This window comes from Rhinolophus sinicus, linkage group LG02, assembly GCF_036562045.2.
Source record: "Rhinolophus sinicus isolate RSC01 linkage group LG02, ASM3656204v1, whole genome shotgun sequence".
NCBI classification, from domain to species: Eukaryota; Metazoa; Chordata; class Mammalia; order Chiroptera; family Rhinolophidae; genus Rhinolophus; species Rhinolophus sinicus.
In genome coordinates, this window is record NC_133752.1 from 158471818 (window position 1) to 158486097 (window position 14280).

The 14280-nt window shown below is 40.6% G+C and overlaps 1 pseudogene; it reads left to right on the top strand.

Moving 5' to 3' along the window:
- The first annotated feature begins 2657 nt into the window (after positions 1–2657).
- Positions 2658–9267, top strand: LOC109449612 (rho GTPase-activating protein 20; annotated as a pseudogene).
- Positions 9268–14280: the final 5013 nt, after the last annotated feature.

The window sequence follows — 14280 nt, forward strand, 5'->3', positions numbered from 1 at the left end:
TCTGGTATTCCCAATACAATCTCTGTATAAAGTTGGATAATAAGGTCTCTGGAGGTTACAGACAAGTAATGATTCACCTCAGCCAAAAATTCACCTCAAAATGATCAGTCTGCTTCTTTATCTTTGTTTATGGTGTCTTAAGAGCAATGACCAGTTTCTAAAGGGCTTTTCTTTTCCCTTTTGCTAAGGACAGTGGTGAAGAAAGAAAAAAAGAAAAAGAAAAAGAATTGCTCTTGGGCTTGATGAAACCGCCTAAGAGGTGAGTGAAACCTACATACCTCTTTCCAGCCTCTTCACCGACAATATGAGTTTTCAAAATAAGGAACTTGGGATGTTCTGTGGGACTCAAATAAAATAAAGAAGCTATATGTCAGTTGAAAAGAATCAAAGTTAAAAAGTAGTTGACAGAAATATTCTTTGTTTATGGAAAATTTGCTTCCTCCACAAGACCACATTTTCAAAAGGTACAGAATTCTATTGCTCTATAATTCAAAGAATTATTCCTACAATAAGCAACTTTGATTTATAAATTAATACAAGTCATTTCACTGCTTATGAATGTTTTATTTCTATCCAGTAGTATAAAGTAGTTGTGCTATTGCTTCATAAAATTACAGTTAAATAAATATATTTTATAAAGTTGATAATTAGTGCCTACATAAAAAAACAAGAAATAATGCGAAGCTCAAACAGGGCTAATCATAATAAAGGTGAAGTTTTTGTGACAGGTCTTTGCTTTATATGATCATTTATCTCCAGTCAAAATTATATTTAATCCTTTCATTCCCCAGCTGTCCAGGTAAACCTGAGATTAAGTTTTTTCAACTCTAAGAGTTCTGAATTGCATATTGCTAAAAACAAAAAAAACAAAAAAATAACAAAAAAAAACTTGGAAATATATTTCAAATTCAGACTTTTAAAAGAGGATCCATTATTGTTTATAGAGAACGATTTTAGAAAATGAATTGTCATTTCCTGGGAGGGGTCTGTGTAGAAATTCGGGAAACATTTGACCACTATTTGCTCAATACATCCAAACCATGGCAGACTGACTAGCACATCACCCCTGGAGCAGCCTTCCCCATACTGAATCATGGCTCTGCCATTTACTACAGCTGTGCACCTTTGGAGAAGTTACTTAAGCTTTTTGTTCTTCAATTTCTTCACCTGTAAAATGCACATAATATAGAATTATACCTACTTCATATGATTGTCTCCTATAGTTCCTGTGAGGATTAAATTAGTTAATCATGGAGAGCTCATAGAAAAGTATCTGGCATGCAGTAAAATTCAATAATTTGTATTTAATGATGATAATAAGCTTTTCCAGCTCTGGAGCCAGAGTAATCAAATGTAATGGATGAAAGAAATCTCAGTCCAAATACTTCCTTCCTCTGTGATTGCTAAGCTGAATGTTGCTGCTGGTCATTCTTCCTGACAGTGGAGAAATCTGGCTGCAACAGGAGAAAATAAGTCAACAGGCAAAGAGAAACAAGACAAGAAACAGCAATGGGGGTGCTGGGAATTTGGAGGGCTAGTTGTAACTGACATTCTTGGAAGAGTTCAGATTATTACAACTCTTTGATCTCCCAATAAATTGCTTTTTGTTTTATTTTGTTTTCGCTTCAGTTTTAGTTGTTTTTCTGTATCTTACAAATAATAGGTTCTTACTGGGTCCAGGGACTAAGTTAATGACACGGGAGGAAGCAGGCAGAAAGACTCACTCCTGTTAGAGTTGTCAGCCTCAGGCATCAGTCGAGCTCCAGAGTCTACTTCCACCAGGCCTTTTGCTGAAGATGCTTTGACCCTGGCTTCAGCATTTAATGAGCTCAGAAAAGTGAGATAGGAAAAGAAGGAACCACAGGAAAATAATAGGTATTCTGTGGTTCTATGATACAGAAACAACACTTTTTTTTCTTTTTTTTCGTAATGTGTAACTTCAAAATTCTGAAAATAATTCCAAGGAAAGGGACTCCAAAGTATTTAGAACACAGATGTATCATTTCAATAAAGGTAGACTCCGCAAGGAGGCTATTTTATATATATATACACCACATATATATACACACACATATATATATATACACACACACATATATATACATATATATGCATATATATGTGTATATATATATTATATAAAACATTACATATATATGACGTTACATATACACATATAACATTACACACATACACATATATGAAACACTACATATATATATATGTAAACATTATCTGTTTACTAAGAAGGTCAGTGTGTAATGAATCATTTTTAAAAATCCCAAGAGGAGGGGTGGATGGGTGGCTCAGTTGGTTAAAACGCAGCCTTTCCACCACAAGGTTGCCTGCAGATTCAATTCCTCGACTCCCACAAGGGATAGTGGGCTGCACCCCCTGCAACCAAGATTGAAAGGACAACTTGACTTGGAAAAGTCCCAGAAGCACACACTGTTCACCAATAAAGTCCTGTTCCCCTTCCCCAATAAAATCGTGTAAAAAAAAAAAAAAATATCCCAAGAGGAGGCCGAGCAGAGCCGTGCATGGTCACCTTTGTAGCAGCCGAACCCCTCCGCACCCCCACCCACACCCATACCCACACCCTGCACAGCGCTAGCCGGTTGCCCTGGGATTTAACACTGCAGGCTAGAGGCCTAAAAATGACAACAGCAGCAGAAAGGAGGAGGAGTGGTCTATCTCTTACCCTGGATAAAGTCCTACAAAAGTGGCCTAGAACCAAGGACAGTCCTTCTGCTAATGTGGACATGTGCATTTCTCTCATCATTTGTGTGCTCCAATAGGACCCTACTAAAAGAGGCCTGCAGACCCAGGAACGGCATCTTTTCCTGGTCAATGATCTGTTTGTTGTGGCCAAAATCATTTAAAGCAACTTTCAGAGAAAAAAAATGAAATGAAATGAAGTGGTGTGGCCAGCAGGCGGTGTGGATGAAGTGGGAGAAGGCCCCAGTGGTGCCATGAAACCCTCTGTCTTGGGCTGGCCTACAGTGAACTTTGTGGCCACTTCCTGTCCGCCAGAACAGAAAGACAAATGGCTCTCTCTCCTCCAGAGATACAGCAATCTAGAGAAGAAGAAGGACTATCTGAAGAGCATTCCCCTCAGAATCTTCACCAAAGGCACTGGGAATTGTGCCTATTCTAACACCGTAACAGGAACAAATTCAGATACAGCAAATGAAGTTATCCACATGTCACTACCAAAGTTAGGGATGACTGCCTCTGAGCGAGATTACCAGTTCTGGCTCAGTTCTGGCAAAGAGGCACTGTATCTACTTATTGGGCATGAATCTCCATATGGAAGTAAAAAGAGCCACCTTCAAGACACTGAACTCCTTCCATTGGTATCAAAGGGCCCCATCAGCCCTTCCAACCTCCAAGAGCCCTTCCTCATGGATCAGCAGCTCGGAAAGATACAGCACCAATTAATCCTGAAGCCCGGCCGCCTGGTGGCGGCCCAGCAACTGAGTGACTCGGATCTGAAGATATTTAAAAGGATAAGAACTATCATCAACTGGGCCTTTCGGTGGGTTTTAGCACTCACTTGGATCACTTGCCCATGTCACCAACATCTCCTCTGCCAGGACAGCTCTTTGGAGTGTTTGCCATATATTTGTGCGAACAACAATCTACCCAAACCTATATTGGATATGCTTAGCTTTCTTAGTCAAAAAGGACCCCTCACCAAAGGCATGTTCAGACAGCCAATGGAAACACCTGCAGAGAGCTGAAAGAAACTGAATTCTCGAGTTGAAGTACACCTAGTCTGTGAGTCTATTTGTGTGGCAGCATCTGTCTTAAAAGACTTTCTACGAAATATTCCAGGAAGTATTTTTTCATCAGATTTCATGATCAATGGGTCTGTGTAATGGATCAAGGAAATGATGAAGAGAAAAATAATTACAATTCAAAGGCTGTTAGACCAACTTCTGAGAGCCAATGTTATTCTCCTAAGGTATCTTTTTGGAGCATTAGAGTGCATTGAGCAACATTCCTCATCCAATCAGATGACTGCATTTAATTTAGCAATGTGTACCACTCCAAGCATTCTTTGGCCTCCTACTTCCTTCAGCCGAGAATTAGAAAACAAATTGACAAAAAAGTTTTCTCTGCTTATTCAATTTCTGATGGAAAATTCCTGTAGGATATTTGGAGGAGAAATCACTTCCCTTTTGGGAGAGGATTCAGTGAGATGTAATACTAGAGAGAATGCCTCAGATTTCTCTTGCTTCCAGATGAATGATTCTTCCTATGACAGCTTGGAAAATGAGCTGAGTGAGGGTGTTTATGCTCCATGTAGTGACTTGGTAAGTAAACTTGGTCATGGACTTTTGTCTTTTATTTCTTTTTTTATCATTTGCAAAGTGTGAATTTTATTTGGATCTGATTTAAACAAATCATCTAGAAGAGGATATTTATGAACACTGACTGGATATATGATGTGAAAAAGTTATTGTTATCTGCTGTAAGTAATAATAGTACTGTGGTTTTTAATTTGTTTGTTTTGTTTTGTTTTAAGAGTTTGTGTTACCTAGAGATACATACTGAAATATTTAAAGATGACATGATATGATGTCTGGAGTTTGCTTTAAGAAAATAAAGTATAGATGGGGTGTGTTGGGGGTCCAGAATGTAGCAATATTAACTATGCGTTGATAATTATTGGAACTGGGTGAGGGATAAATGAGTTATTTCATTCTCCATAGTTTTGTGAATGAGTGAAATTTTCTATTAGCAAGAAGTAAACAAAACAAAACAAAACACCCAGAGGTTGGATGAGATAGGGTTTAACAGCCATTAACTGAGGAGGACACTGGGGCTTTGCCTGGCTGTAAGGACAACATAGGGCCTCAGGGTGGTGAGCTAAAGCTAGAGGGACTCTAGGCTATGGGTAGAGAATGGCAAGTTCTAGAACTAAAAGAGTAAGACAGGCCCTATGCCCTTCCCTGGCGAGCCACAGCTAGAATACCACCTTCCATTCTGTGCCTTGTTTTATGACCAGAGAAGACATACCAGGAAAAGGAAATGCTGGCCTACGGGCAGAAGGCCTGTGTGGAAGGGAACTGTCTTGAAAGCTTTGAAAACTGATTATGCAGAGCTGCAGAGTTAAATCTGGACCAGTGGGAGCAAGTTAAAGGAAGCCAATTTTGTCTCAACAGTAGAAACAGCTTTGACTTAAAACTGCAAGGAATGGTAACAGCTCTCTTCCTATTTCAGGAAGGTTCAAGGTAATGGCTTGCCTTTCCAGCCACAAGTCTTTGTTACCCGCATTGGACTAACTCACCATATCTAAAACATGTCTGCTTTCCCTATGCTAAGCTGCTTTTGCAGGCTTGCTCAGCCTTCCTCCTTCTGTCTGTGATGCCATCGAGCCCTCTGTACTCTATCTCCTCCTCTCCCCTCCAGGGCCCAACACCCAGTCCTGTGTGCTCCTCTCCCTTCCCAACACCCATGTCTAATCCACAGTGTTTCGTTCCAACTTCCCAACTGGCTTACGCAGCCTCTCAACTCACCCCCTCCAATTTGATCTGCATTCTGCTACAAAAGAAGACATCGTTAAACAGTGCTCATATGGTGTTCCCAGGACTGGTGAATTTTCCGCGATTTAAATCCCAGCAGATCTAGCTAAAGACTGTAGGCTGTGTTTCCTGCAGGTTGTGGGGGCTATCAGGATGCTGCAGCAAGAGGAGGTCCAAGAGATGGCCTGGGAAGAAGGTTATAGTATTTCCATTTTGTAGATGAGGAAACAAGCTCAGAGAGGTTTACATGACTTACCTAAGATACTATGTGCTGTAAGTGGCAGAGCCAGTATTTGAACCTAGATGCTCAGTTTTGCCTGATTTCTGTATGTTGTCATCTCATGTACTCCTAGCCCCATGACAGGCTGACTTGTTCATTCCCTGACCTGCAATTCTTCCTGTGCCTTCATGAATCTGAAGGCTCTCCTTTCCTCCTTGAATGATTTTGCATCCCTGTCATTTACTGAGAGATGGGACAATGTTGGATTACTGCTGGAACCAAGTAAACACACGCTTTCTGACCAATGACTTAACCGAGAGAGTGATTTAGGAGGTGCTGCAAAGAAGGCTGATCTTGTTCTCTCCTACCGTCTGCCTATTTTCCAACCTGGGAAGCTCGTAACCGGGAACACCTGGAAGGAGCACCTGGTGACTCAGGCTCTGGAGAACAGAGTCGTTCTTTACTCACCTCACACAGCCTATGACGCTGTACCCGAGCAAGTCAACAGTTCATTGGCTAAAGGGCTTGGAGTTTGCACCTCAAGGCCCATACATCCTTCCAAAGTGCCCAACCTCTTGATGGAGGGAACACATGGAGTAGAATTTAATGTTAACCACACCCAAGACCTGGACAAAGTCACATCTACAGTGAAAGGCATTTCAGATGTTTCTGTCTCTTCTTTTTCTGCTCAGATTGATGATGAAGGACAAACACGATCAGTCTGAATGGTAGTCAGCAGGCTTTGATTCGGGTGGTGGCTTTTCTTTCCCAGAACAAACAACTTGATCAGAAGAACTGAAATTCTGTCACTGGAGAAGGCTCTGCTTCTACATACTGGAATGGGATGGTGATGCACACTGGATGAATCTGTCTCCTTGGCACCCATGATTGAGTGAATCAAAAGGCACCTGAAACTATCTCATGTTCGCCCTACTCTTGGGGTAGGGAGGACCTTAGAGTTCCAAGTCAAAGCTGTAGCCTTGTGTATTGGTTCTGGGAGCAGTGTGCTGCGGGGGGAGGGGAGCAGAGGCCGACCTCTACCTCACAGGTGAGATGTCCCATGTTGATATTCTGGATGCGACTTTCCAAGGAATAAATGTCATCCTCTGTGAACATAACATAAAGCTAAAAGTTATTACTGATAAGTCAAAGCCCACACTCTTCAACTGGGCATCTATAACTCTCCCCAGGCTGGTGCTAAATGCCTCTTGAGCCTGCAGTCATGGTCTCCCCAGACCACCCTTACCCCTTCAGAACTCTTATTCCCCATGTGCTCTCACCCTGCAGCATGGCTGACAGAGGCCCCCACAAAGCAGATGGTGCAGCACGGCACCCTCAAGGCCCTGGCCGCTGTGTACTGTCAATCACCTGCAGACCCAGATATGGTTGGTGACAGAGGTCTCTGTCTTAACCTTCAGTGACTATGAACTTCACCAGGCTAAGGTGGGAGGTCTTTTAACCCTGAGCCACTTTGACTTAGACTGTTCTAAACATGAAGACATTCAAATGGACGGCCTATGGCATCCAAGCTGGTGACTGTTGCAGTATCATACAGAAAGGCCACAGTGCAGGACCATGCCAGGGCCCCAGGTGGCATGAGCACACCCCATTACCTGTCCACAGCTGCCTCAGATGCTCCAAAAAGCCTGAGATGACACTGACGCTGCATGGAGCCCAGTACCGACTACCTAGATTCAAAGCTTTCCTGTCTCAGGGAGTTTTACCAGAGAAAGCTATGCAAGTCCCACTGTGATACAATTCTCTCACAAAAGGTGAGGACTATCTGAAGCAGAATCAACCCCTAGAGGAAGAGGGCAAGACGTGTTTTAAGCAGAGTTTAGTCCAAGCACTGATATCAAGAAAAATCCCACTAATAAAAATGTTGAGAAGAAAAGCTTGTCTGGTAATAAAGGAAATCATGGGAAACTTTTCCCTGAATCCAAGCCAGTGGCCATTTCTGTGGCATGTCACAGTCCCATGTCCTCACATGGTCATCCCAGGAAGCAGCCCTTTGACTCAGGTACATCAGGCTACTCCCTGCCACACACAGACGAGGCCGTCGAGAGCTCCAGGAGGCACCGTTGCTGCCCAGAGCCCAGAACAGATGACCAGCGCTGCAGCCTGAGCTACCTCAGGTGGGACGGGGATTATTCAAAGAAGCAACAAAGATTCAGCTGTGAAGCCGGCTACTTGCATGGAGAAGAGGGTTATCTCAAGGGGCACAAGTCTTTGCAAATGGAGGGGCAGAAGCTTATTAATCAGAATTTGGTCCTGGGGATTGAGGTGGGCAAAAGCAGTGCCACAAACCCAAACACTGAGAAGTTTTCACCCTCAAGATTAAACATTTGCCCCGGGATGAGCTATTCCAGCATGTCCTCCCCCAGGCACTTACCCATCTGACTCATCAGGGAGCTCCCAACACACTGCTTTTTTTCAGATTTTTGAACACTCCGTGTTTATACCCTCTGAAACTTTCTGTCCAATAGATTGTACTTTTCAGGCTCAAAGAAAACAGGAAGAACTTTCTTCCAACTTTTATAGTTCCAGCCTCATTTCTGGAATGTCTGGTCCCTCATCTGGGCAGGCCAGAGGCTACCAGTCTTATACAAAAAAAAAAAAAAAAAAAAAAGAAGGACACCATAAAGTGGCATTCACAAATGCCCTCTGTAACCCCAATACGTGGTTGAGAAATGGTGTGGCCAGTTTGAAAAATGGGTCCCTCCAAAACAAGGCAAGGGCACCCAAACCAGAGGAAAAGAAAATCAGTTCCCTGAAAGGACCCACGGAGCCACCCCCACTCGCTTCCGGTGTTGCAGAAGCCAACTCACTGCAAGAGAAACAAAAAGACATGCCCCAAGGGCAACGGAAGGACTTGGATCTCTGCACACAGCGCAGTGGCATGGCTTTTATCCCAGCCAAAACTCAGAGAAGCACTGCAGCTCTCCCTTCAGCCTAGTGGAAGACAGACTCAAGCTTTGTACGAAGTCACATGAGGAAGGAGAAAACAGTGGGCAGTACTCTCCCGGTACTCTGCCTCATGTGACATCCTCACCCAGCCCTTTGACTGTGGATCACATGTCCGGCCCAGACTCAGGGCCTACAGTAGTGTGTGATGTTGGGGACAGACATGCACCCAAAGACGTTTAACCACAATAAGAACCTGATGTCTCCAAGAACAGAAACTGGGCTAATCATGACGTAAAGACAAGAATTATTATGACTCCTTTGTATAAAATATCTGGGATGGGTAGCATGAAGGTAATCATCGCTAATATTTAGGACAACAAAAGGATTCTCTTTGTTGAGACCATTTGGCAAACAGTTTAGACTAAAACATTTCATCACTTAAGTGTTTGGGAGGCTTTTCCTTATGTAGAGCCTGGGACTGGTCCTGTCGTATGTTTTTAGAGGATTAGAGGCAGGGAATTAGACAAATCACCTTCTGTAGATAAAACATGACTTACATAAAATTAGTATTCTGAGAAGGCCAGGACATCATAAGTGAAGAATAAGGACTGTGGAGAGGGGAGAAGGGCGAAGAGAAACCATTTACATTTCATGGAATGTTTTTAATAAGCAGACAAGAAAAATGTCACTAATCAAAGCATTAGAAAGAAAAGCATGCCCGGTAACGAAAAAAATCATGTGAAGCATTTCTCTGAAGCCAAGCCAATGGCCATTTCTGTTACTTCTTACAGTCACATTCCCTCACAGGATCATTCCAGGAACCAGCCCATGGACTGGAAAAAAGCCATAGAGTGATTCAAGAGCCATGAGTACCATGATATCGTTTTTTGTGGGTTGTGTTGGTTGATTTGTTTTTCTATGAGTGTTGCATTGCTCTGCAAAGGTTCCAGAAAACAGAGCTGTGAAGGAAAAAAAGGAAATGGTTGCTCATCTCAGTGTCCTTTCCAAAGGTACCTGTGCTAGGAACCTTCTCCAGAGATGCAAATTTTCCCATTAGAAGGAGACCATCTGCCAGCATTTGCTACCTGAATATGGAGGAAGATTGCAACTGTCCTTCTCTATTAAACAAATGCTATTGCCAACATGTGATCCAAGCCTGGCTCCTCTTTGCCAAAATGGTTTTCTGCAGACCTGCCTCTTACAGTAGTCAGGCAGAAAAGATTATTGATAAATCATCATTTTTTCTGATTATCAATTGGCAGTGGCGAGAGCAATTTAGAGGTTCCCAGGTTGTAGAGTGGAACACCCCCCAAAGTCACTGGCAGGCCTTCTTCTCAGTCATTGGCTTTGGATTTCCTTATCTCCCAAGGTTTTTAACGTAGTTTTGTTCCAAATCATTCTTGGTTTACAGATGGTTTTTACCCCCATTAATTTATTTCATATCCATGGACATGTCTCCTCTCTCTTGCCTGAAAAATTGTACTGGTACATCTCCTGGATTAACTCCATGGATTATTAGGCCTTGCCAGCCCATATGAAGGGGTAGAATCAGGAATGAATGTGCATCTTCCTTCATTTTAACTACTTACAAGAAGTTGCTTAGAACCCATCGGGCCTCTCTAGTCCACCATCAGCTGGACTTCTCTCCCACAAACTAGCTTATTTCAAATTATTGATCTAAGCCACCAGGAAACTTTCATGTCAAATATCTTTCCCTGTTGTTCTAAAGGTTACATTTCTCAGTTATAGAAAAGAATAATGTTTTCTGTAAGATATAAGAAGTCCTTTCAGTATTAACCGTATAACCTACCCACCTCTAGGGCACATGGCCCTGTTTGCCCTAAGCAGTCTATTTAGCTTTTAGAACTCTGAGTCCAAAGAACTCCTTCATGACACTGGCCATCTCAGTCACAGATGTGAAGTAGATTTCCCCTTGTAACCAACCACTCCTATAAAGTGTCCATATGCATCTTTTTGGTATAATATGTAAAGGCAACAGGGATTCCCCTTACCTTTTGGGCAATCCTACTGTCAGAACTGCAAGATATCAATGAAGGTCTTATGGCTTGGAGTGTCTTTCTGGAAGAAATTTCTTCTCTACTTAACAAAGTAGTAATTCTAGCCTTTTCTCTCTCTCTCTCTCTCTCCCTCTTTTCATATTGATGAGTAGAAAATCACCCACCCAATTTGAAGCACAGAAGAAAATAGATGCTGAGGTTCTTAAATAACCATTCCTACTCTATGTTTCCTTTGGTCTCCTGTAATACTTAATGGAAGTAGTTTGTTAATATTGCTGTAAAGTATTATATTGTATGATTCGAAAACAGAGTGCATGCCATTTTATTATACTCTGTTAATCTATAATATATTAGACTGCTGCTTTATCTAAAATGCTTTACGTTTGTATACTATGTTTTGACAAATTTTACTATCATCTGTTATGTAATAAATCTGTATTTTTGTATGTGCAGAAACTGCTGCTAACTTTTAAAGTTGTTTGGTTTTCAAGGCACTGGTTTTCAATGGGTATGTATGAACTCCATGCTTTCTATTAAATCAAATACCATTCTGCATAGAAGAAAGAAAGAGAGAAAGAGAAGAAAGGAAGAACAAAAGGGAGAAAGAAAGAAGGGAAAAAAATCTAAAGAGGAAAATCGGTGTTTTGGTGAAAGTTGCAATCTACTCTTTTAGAAAAAGTTTAAGACTTTTTGTTGATATTATTACTTTTTATATAATTGAAGGATTTAGAATCACATAATTCAAGGTTACATAGTACTATCTGAGCCATATGTCTAAAAATGTCTGAGTTTTTGGTCTATGAACCAAAAAATAGTACATAAATTGATAATGAAAAAATTAGAATAAGTAAGTTTTAGTGGTCTGGATAGAAGATCAAACCAGCCACAACATTCCCTTAAGCCAAAGCCTAATCCACAGCTAGGACCTAACTCTCTCCAATTCTCTGAAGGCTGAGAGAGGTGCAGAAGCTGCAGAAGAAAAGCGTGAAGCTAGCACAGATTGGTTAATGAGGTTTAAGGAAAGAAACTGTCTTCATAACACAAATGTGCAAAGTGAACAGCAAGTCCTGATGTAGAAGCTGCAGTAAGTTATCCAGAAGGTGTAGCTAAGGTAATTAATAAAGACAGCTAGACTAAACAACAGATTGTCAATGTAAATAAAACAGCCTGATATTGGCAGAAGACGTCATCTAGGACTCGTGCAGCTGGAGAGGAGAAGGTAATGCCTGACTTCAAAGCTTCAAAGGACAGGCTGACTCTCTCATTAGGGGCTAATGCATCTGGTGACTTTTAAGTTATCATTCTGAAAAGTCTAGGACCCTTAAGAATTAAGCTAAATATCTCTACCTGTGCTCTCTAAATGGAACAACAAAGCTTCGATGACAGCACATCTGTTAACAACATAGTTAAGCCCACTGTAGAGAAAAAGATTCCTTTCAAAATATCACTGTTCATTGACAATGCAACTGGTCACCCAGAGCTCTGATGAGATTCATGTAGTTTTCATGCCTGCTAACAACATCCCTTCTGTAGCCCATGGATCAAGGAGTAATTTCAACTTTTAAGTCTTACTATTTAAGAAATGCATTTTGTAAGGCTATAGCTGCCTTAGATAGTGATTCGCTGATGTATCTGGGCAAACTAAATTGAAAACCTGAAAAGGATTCACTATTTTAGATGCCAGTAAGAATATTCATGATTCATGGGAAGAGGTCAAAATACAAATATTAAAGGGAATTTGGAAGAAGTTAATTTCAACCCTCATTTTTGACTTTGAGAGGTTTAAGATTTCAGTGGAGGAAGTAACTGCAGATGAGGTGAAAATAGCAAAAGAACTAGAATTACAAGTGGAGTGTGAAAATGTGACTGAAATGCTACAATCTCATGAAAAAAACAACAACTTTACTGGATGAGGAGTTGCTTCTTACAGATGAGCAAAGAATGGTTTCTTGAGGTGGAAATCTACTCCTGGTGAAGATGCTGTGAAGATTGTTGAAATGACAACAAAGGATTTAGAACATTGCATAAAATTAGTTGATAATGGGGCAGCAGGGTTTGAGGATTGACTCTAATATTGACAGAAGTTCCACTGTAGGTAAAATGCTCTCAATCAGCATCACATGCTACAGAGAAATCATTCATGAAAGGAAGAGTCAATCAATGTGGCAAATTTCATTGTTGTCTTAGTGTAAGAAACTGCCACAGCCGCCCCACCTGCAGCAACCACCACCCCGATCAGTCAGCAGCATCAGCATTAAGGCAAGACCCTCCACCAACAAAAAAATTACAACTCACTGAAGGCTCAGATGATGGTTAGAATATTTTTAGCAATATTTTTAAATTAAGGTATGTACATTGCTTTTCTATGCAAAGTGCTATTACATACTTAATAGACTACAGTATAGTTAAACCTAACTTTTGTATGCATTAGGAAACTAAAAACTTTGTGTGACTCACCTTATTGCAATATTTGTTTTATTGTGATGGTCTGGAACTGAAGCCACAATATCTCAATTTATATTGCTTGTATATAAATCAGTTCTGCAAAACTCCTTCTGTGATTGATTTTCAAAGTGACCATAAAATCTTTCCTTACCATCATCCAAGCTGTTTGGTAGTAAGTACCCTTCCCTAGTGACTCTAGCTTGGCTCTGTGATATGCTTTGTCCAATAAAACAGTAGCAAAAATAAAACAAGCAGAAACTTGATAATTGCTTTTGTATTGTGGCTTGCCTTCTCTTGCTGCTCTTGGGAGTCCTGACAATGTCAGCTTGTGAAGGAGCCCAAGTTAGCCTGCTGAAGACATATGGCCCAGTCTTCCTGACCACCCCAATCAACAGCTAGCTACCTTCCTTGTCAAAATAATTTAACTAAACTTGTGAGTCTAGCTGAGACCAGCAGAAAAATCACCCATGTGAGCCCAGTACACGTTGCTAACCCACCAGAATAATAAGCTAAATAAATTGTTGCTTGAACTATTATGACTTTATTGATATTCACTTTGGGATTATGACTTTATTGATATTCATTTTACGCTATGATCTATAAGAATAAAAAGGGTATTATGAATATAAAATTCCTCAGTAAGAATTATAACTTCCTATTATAACACATCATGTGTAAGTTAAATCATTGCAACTTAAATCACATTTTCCAGAAAGCACAAGAACTTTCTCATTAAGAATTATTTATTTTAATTGGCAAAGTGGGCAACATAAATGAAAAATTGCACACCCAAAGATGAGCAAGTTGACTGTATTGTTAAAATTTATTTTAGTCAGAACACGACTATGGGAAGATAGTATCAAATAACCTTAAATATTTATGTGGCTAAAAAGCATCCCTTCCTCAACATCAGTAAAAATAACAGCAACAAATCACATTAGCATTTAAGCAATATAAGACTATTATGTAAACAAATGAGAACAAAATTAATGCTATATTGTTATAATTATTAGACATGCTTGGATTTGTAAAGAGAAAAATTTAGGGATGATGGCCACTACTTAAGAAGTATCAACGTAACTTCAAAAAAAAAAGGTATCAATGTAACATCAAATATGTAAGATTCAAACTAAACCCCAAGGACTCAGAGCTCTAACAT